This window comes from Pinus tabuliformis, chromosome 9, assembly GCF_031772625.1.
Source record: "Pinus tabuliformis cultivar Carrire ecotype Pingquan chromosome 9, CPIR1, whole genome shotgun sequence".
NCBI lineage: Eukaryota > Viridiplantae > Streptophyta > Pinopsida > Pinales > Pinaceae > Pinus > Pinus tabuliformis.
In genome coordinates this window covers 1,519,106,228-1,519,114,083 of record NC_142307.1, presented here as the reverse complement: position 1 = coordinate 1,519,114,083, position 7,856 = coordinate 1,519,106,228, and positions in this window count along the sequence as shown.

Genomic DNA, 7,856 nt, shown 5'->3' with positions numbered 1-7,856 from the left:
TCATACATGAAAGTAGGAGGCTTGCCTAGAGTGAAAATAGATAAGAAGCCCATGATGACCTCATCCACATACTCATCTGATGTGAATCCTAGGATGCATGAGAGCATGGTGATTATTCTCCTGCTAGTCTCTGAAAAAATAGTGGCAACATAGGGTGGAATGCCTTTAGGAGTATGGTACTCCTCAATGATGAAATTCTGAAATATTTGTTTGATCTTGGTTGGGTCCAGTGTGATGTATAGGTCCAACATGCTTGCAATTAACAAAGGAGTCAGATTAGGACTAGGCTGGATTTGTAGCATCTGGTTGATGGATTCAGTAGTGATGGTGAACAATATCTCATGGTTTGGTCCCTCAATAGCCCTATGGCTTGGAACATAACAGTGATGACAGAAATGTACTATGTCTGGGAATGGGTGGACTTCTGGGAATGTATACTTGGGAAAATTGCATTCCCAAAGGTTTATATCCTCAACATGGTTTAGGAACCTATCCTTGGCCCAGTAATGGATTCTCAATAGGTGACCTGGGGTGGTTGTGTCTTTAATGTGAAAATCCTTATCTGCCAGGGACAAATGGTTAATGTCTAAATGAGGGGTTTTCACTAGTCTGACATTCAAAGAGGTTGGGGCAGCCATATTTGTGATAACATGTAAGATTTGGTCTTATACTGTCTATGGGAATGAAGTCTTTATAACTCCAGTGAAGGGGCATGGTATTGGCAGTTTACAGGTAGGAGTTTTGGTATTTTAGGATAGGGAATACTCTCAATTTAAGGAATTCAATTAAATTCAATCAATTATCTCATCAATTTAGTGTACGTTTTTTAAATGAGAGGGTCGTTCTACTTTTTTGCCTAAATACCTGGAATTTATGGTGGGGGTTGTGAACTAGTTTTAAATGGAGGTTTGCAGAGGCTTCTACAACTTTTAGGTGTGTTGTGGTGGCGTTTCTTAAGGTATCCGGCAGATGGTAACTGGTCGCAGGAGCTCTGAGGGCTCAGGTGTGCTTTAGATGCTTCGCAGTGCAAATAAGCGAAATAGGGTGAAAATGGGGTGTGAGGGATTTTAACCGGGAACGGTTAGAATTGGCGGGGAAATTAAATGAAATGTGGTGGTTTTTCTTTATGGCGGGGATGCGGTATTGGAGGGTATCACACTGTTTATGAGGGTCGGGCGGTATTTTTCCAAGAGCACGTGACTTAGCGTGGTGCTGCCACGTAACCCCAGGGGGACCGAGCAATACCACCCATATCGTGTTCTCTCGGGCCAGTAAAGGTTGGGCAGTGAGCGGGCATGATATGGGCGAGGTCCGTTGGATCTGGGGGTGGATGATCCAACGGTCATCGTGTGGCGGAGATGCACGGCGAGAGATGGGGGTGGGATTTAGCGGGTCCCATGGTTAATTACTCTTAAGTGTAATTAATTATTGTATAAAGTGGGGTTAATAAAATAATGCGGGTTTTATGGAATATAACGGGTAAGAGTGAATTTTCGGGATTAATAAAGTAATGCGAGGGGGGAAATAGTCAGGATAAGAGGTTTAGTGGGTTTTTTAGGGTTTTTAGGGAATTTAACAACAAGAAAATTATTTTTCCAAAGGAAAAAGGGTTTCACACTAGGGAAAAGGGATTTTTGGGAAAGGGGGTGAATTTAGAAGGTAAATTGGCTAGGGAATGTGTGAAACCAAGGGGTAGGAGTCAAAATTAATGGGATTGGTGTCTTCACAAGCTATGAAGAAGTAAAAGGGAAATTAGAAAGTATATAGTGGGGGATGAAATGCAATAGGGGGGAATTAAGAAAATTAGCTTATGAGCATCCTTTTTCTTTCACAATTGACCTTGCGCAATGAAACACATGATTAAACATGATAGATGTGCTTATGCCTCAAATAGCTTGTATTTCTGCAACCTTTCTTCTACTTACCCTTTTACTTACCTAAACATTTTTTCTTCACTTTGTTAGGTGCACTTAAGCTAGCAAACCCATTTCTTTCCTTTTTCTTTTATGTAACAAACTATCTACTTCTAGCCTTATATCTTCCAAGGGCTCATATTAAACTGATGAGCTCCTTTTATTTGTCTACCTATCTACTAATATGCCAAGATTAAACTGTTTGGTCATATTTTTATTCTCTAACTATAAACATGAAATTCAAAGCATGAAGTAGTCAAGATTAAACAGTTTTACTATCATGGGTTGTGGCATGTATCACAAGCTCAACACAACCATTATTTAAGGCAGTAAAGTAAAGAGTAGTGGCACTTGTACTTGCACACTTTCATGATCTATCTTTTTGTTTGGGGTTCATATTTCTTTTTATTTTTTGATTGTTTCTTATTTTTCTTGTCCTTTGATATTTCTTTTAGGACATACCCTCTTTGCATTTTTTTAATTTTAATATGGAAAACATTTGTAGAAAGAAAAGGTATGTACAATATTACAAGACTTAACCTCAGCCAATTCAAAAATTATGAATCCTATCACTATAGGACTCTAACAGTGGCTCCACATGGGGATGTCATTTGCTAGTGAAATATCAAGAGCTCTAAAGACCAGCAGCCCTTTAATTATGACTATAGTTACCTTGTAAAGTGTCCTTCTGTAATTCTGCTTTATTGACACTTATGACAGTGAATCCTTCAAAGCTCAGGGCCTTCTCTCTGGGCTTCAATATCAAAGGATTACAATCCAATCCAATCTACAATATGCAATGTTATGTGCAATGATGCAAAGTAAAGTGAACTATTATAGGTGAGTGGAAAAATATTGTTTCAGCATCCTACCATTTACGGGTCCTCCTGGTAGATCTGATCCATCTATTTCTCTCAAGAAAAAGGCATTGCTTCCCCTGTAGCCATAAATGACATAAGGCCCTTGCCACAAAAAATCAAAATTTCCATGCTTTCCTTTGTCTTCTCTCCTTGAATCCCACTTAAGTACGTTATCCGCTATGTAAAAATCATCTGCTTCAGTATTTTTATCAAAGACTTTCTTGATTTTGTCCTGGATTACCTGTGATTTTTCATATACTTCTTCTCTGGTTTGCTACAGGTGTATAGTCTGATTTATTATTCTTTGAATATCATTTGGTTCCACCTGTAATTCCTGGATGATTTTCATCACTGGCACTCCCAAGGATGATGGGAAAATTGCATCCATCCCATAAACCAGCTGATTGGGTCATGTTCCAATTGACTTCTTAGTAGTCAGTCTATCTGCCCATAAGGCATTGGCTAACTTCTTGTTCCATGTCTTTTTGTTCTCTTCTAGCAATTTTTTAATGATATTGACCAGGCTTTTGTTGGATGACTCTGCTAGTCCATTACCATGAGGGTAATAGGTTGTGGAATGGCCAAGGGTGATGTGGTACTTGTTACAGAAATCTATCATTATCTTGGATTTAAAGGCAGCTGAATTATCAGTAATGAGCTTCTGGGGACATCCAAATCTTGATAGAATATTATTCTCTAGGAAGGAGATTATGACAGTGTCTGTGGCTTTCCTAGAAGGTATGGCCTCTATCCATTTGGCAAAATAGTCAGTGGCTGTCAGAATCCACTTGTGCTGAGCTGAGGAGGTAGGATGTATTTCTCCAATGAAGTCTAACCCCCATTGTTGAAATGGCATTTTAGTGGAAATTAGTTTAAGAGGCAAGGGTAAAAGTTTTCTCTTTCCCTCAAATATCTGACATATATGGCAGGAGGCCACATGTTTCTTAACATCTGAAAACAAATTGGGCGAGTAGAAACTAGCCCTCAGGATTTTGTCAACAGTAGCCTTGCAGTACAAGTGTCCTCCACAATCCCCTGCATGAAACCCTTGCATGATTTTATCAGCTTCATTTTACAATAAACAATTCTAAAGAATACCACTACTATCTTTCCAAAACAATGCATTATCTATGATACAATACTTTAATGATTTCATCTTTAAAAATCTAGCTTTAGTTCTTGTCAAACCAGGATGAGCTTGTAAATTTTGTAATACAATTATAATATCCGCATACCAGGGTTAATCAGTAAAAGGTTCACTGATCGGTGGAGTCGCCATCTCTTCCTAATCATCAAGGTCACTAATGAAGTTTATGTAAAGGGCCTGACAATTCAATTCAACCATGAGTTTGGCTAAACCTTGGCCTTTGATAAGCTTAGTTGGCTTTATCTCTATGTCATATTCCAATATTGTGGCAATCCCCTTGCCTCTTTTCCCTTCAGGCCCATTTTGTGTCAAAATGTCCTTAACTACAGAATTTGGAACATAAGAAATAATGTGAGGATACAGAATGTATACTCTAAAGTATTTGATAGCCTTTATTAAAGATAATGCTTGTTTTTCCATAGTATTGTAGTTGAGTGTGGCATCTCTTAAGGATTTACTAAAAATTGCATTTGGTTGTTCATATCCTTGGTTGTTCTTTTGTAGCAAGACTACTGCAATGGTGTGTTCTGAAGCAAAAGAAAAAATTATAAAATCCTTGTTAAAATAAGGACTTATTAAGATTGGAGTCTTGGTTAAGGCTTCCTTGATGGTTCTAAAGGATTGTTTAGCCTCCACTTTCCATTTAAGTGTTGAGTCCTTTCTTAGCATGTTATTTAACTCTCTAATCAGTTCTGCTAGATTTGAAATGAATCTCCTAAGAAAGTTTATCTTGCCTAGAAATGACTGTAACTCTCTAATGTTTCTAGGATGGGTAATGGTCAAAATGGCCTCTATTCTAGCAGGATCTATTCTAATCCCATCTTTAGATATGATATGCCCCAACAATTTTCCCTCTTCCAGACCAAAGAGTGTTTTCTTGGGATTTAAAGAAATCCCAAATTTTCTACATTTGATAAATACTCTTCTCAGGTGGTCTAGGTGTTCATTGTCAGATTTAGAGAAGACTGTGATGTCATCCTAGTATACTACTAAGAAATCATGGATCTCCTTGGCAAAAGCTATATCCATAGCTCTTTGAAATGTGGCACCTGCATTCATTAATCCGAAAGGCATCTTCAAATACATGAAGGTACCCCATGGAGTAGTAAATGCATTTTTGACTTGGTCTTCAGGTTGGACTAAGATCTGGTTATACCCAAAGAATCCATCTAATAGTGAAATCTTAGATGAAGCTACTACCCTCTGCAGTATATGGTCCATTTTCTACACAAAGTCTAATTTCACCTATCGTTTTCCTAGTTGTGACTAAGTTTGAAATCCAGTCTAAGTATCTAATGGGGGCTATTATTTGAGCATCAAACATTCTTTTAACTTCCTTCTCAATAGAGGGCATAAGAATTTGGTTTATTCTCCTAAGTTTCTGTTTGAAAGGTTTATGATCTTCTTTCAGAGGTATTTTGTTTTGGATTATGCTGGTGTCATAATATTTTAAGTCTTCATAACTCCAGGAAATTACATCTTGGAACTCTTTAAACAGAATGATATATTTAATATTTTCCCCTGGAGGTAAGGCTTTTTCTATTTTAATAAGTTTTGGTTTATCCTTAGCCCTATGTAAACCTCTTCTATGTCAACTCTCAAAGGTTCCATCTTGGGTTTCCTAGCTACATCATTAGAGTAAAATAAATCTTCTAAAGATACTAATCCTTTAGGTAAAAAATTATTTTTCAGATTAAGAATCTCAGGATCATCATTCATTATTTCTTCAATCTCTACATTCTCTAAGCTATCTATTTCTCTCTAGTAAATTTAGTTAGTTTAGCTACATCTAAAATATTTACATCTATATTATTATCTAGTGTACAGTCAATATCTATCTTGTAATTCTGAAACTCACCTTCATTGTTCACGAAATCGCAAATCTGAGAATCCTGGGAGAAAATATGCTAATACTTCAAGTTGTCTAGCATAACAGGCCTATGTCTGACTTCTACAGTGTACTGATGGTTGGGTTGAAATGGCAATTTACAAGTACTATCAAAGGTGGCCAAACTGTGGGCCTGCATGTTTTTTTTTCTAGGAATGGCATCAAAGTTTGATTCCAGGAGGTCTTTGATCAAGTCTAGAACAGTATCTCTATATCAACCAAGTCTAGGATTGTTCACAAAGTATTCACCACTAATCTGTCTAATAATCAGCTCTAAGTCTCCTATCACGGAAAATTTTCTGTCTCCCAGTTTCGTAACCAATTGTAACCCTAGAATTAGGGCTTCATATTCGGCCATATTATTGGTACACTTGAAGTTCAATCTGAAAGCATGTCCCTCAGCATGATTATTCTCCATATTATGGATCCACACTCTTGTGCTAGCCCCTAATCTCTTGACAGACCCATCAAAGTCTAGATGCGATAGTGACTCATGAAATATGTTCTCACTGTCAGCTGTTCTATATTTCAAGTCTTTAGCTATGATTTCCGTATTATCAATTTCTGCATTGTACAAGATACAAGAGTTAATGTCTGAATGCACGGAGTATATGGGAAATTTTTATGGTTTTTCCTCACTAATGACCATGTATTTCATCAAGGTCTCCCTATATAGTTTTCTTGGTTGGCCAAAAACAGATATGGTGGCATAAGACATATCCAACTACAAGGATCCCACGCAGTTTTGCTCCGCATGAGAAAGATATTAGCATTCCATATTTCAGTGGGATGTCTACAACTACAATGTCCATTAGGATACTTTTTGTAGGGCACTAGAAAAGAGTTACACATAAGTCTTTGATCAGACCAAGGCATTTAACTTGGCTGGAGTCAAAAGAAAACAAATCTTTATATGGCCTGGTAATATCTAGGTTCAGTCTTTCCATTATTGCCTTTGGCATCACATTGTGGGATTCCCCTGAGTCCAACATAGCGTTATGCAATATTTTATCATGAATGTTTAGGCTAATGTAAAAAGGAGGAACTCCCACTTTTTGATGAATACCATTGGCCTCAGGGCTAAACAACAATTCAGGCTGATCATCATTCAAATTAATAGAATCCTCTCCCTCTCCTATGTTTAAAGTTCCAGATATCTGTGACCTATAAGATTCATTCTTTACTAGTTCTCTCAAAGGAGCTGATATATTTAATTTTTCTATTTCAGTTTTGATGTTGAAAGGGAACTGAGGTTTGTTTGTTTGATTTAGATCTTCCTTAATATGTGCAGTTTGTGTGTCCTTGTTATGTTTCTCAGTATTAGGCATTTTAGTCTGTGTTTCTATTGCTTTGATTTGATTTTTCTTATTTTGATTGTTTTTAGTAATTGTGTCTATTTGGGTTTCTATGTAGGTTATATCTACAATTTTAGGGGTTGAAGTCTCCGTTTTTCCCCTAGGGAGGATTTGTAACACTTTGTTAACTAGAGCTCCTTTTATTATCTTAGTCTGGTTTTGGATGGATCTTTTAATGGGAGATTCATTGTTCTTTTTAATCCTCAAGCTATATTTTTTGTGTACCTCATATATAGCTGACTCATATCCATGTTTAAAATCAAAGGATTCACCAGATTCTAACTGTAACTGCTACAACATATATAACTCTTGTTCTTCTTGAGTAAGAAAAACAATATCTTCCTCTTTGGTTTCTAATAAGTTAATCTGGGTATCATCCTCCCCTTCATGGTTCTGTGAATCCTCAACATAGTTCTCTTGGAAGGGGGACCTAATCTATTGATCTAGTGTAGCATTTTTTCCAGCATTAGGGTTCTTCCTAAAATTTGGGTTTCTTATTAGGGGTTGTTATTGTTGTTGATTCTCCAATTGATTTTTCCTCTCCATGTTTTCTAACCTATCCATGATTCTTTCTAAACTCTTAGCTAAAATATCTACTTTTCCATCTGAAGTGGAAGATTCCTCTTTAAATACAACTTTCTTTTCATTCCTCATTTGTGCTTTCTTAGCTAATAAGTTGGCCTCTACACTAAC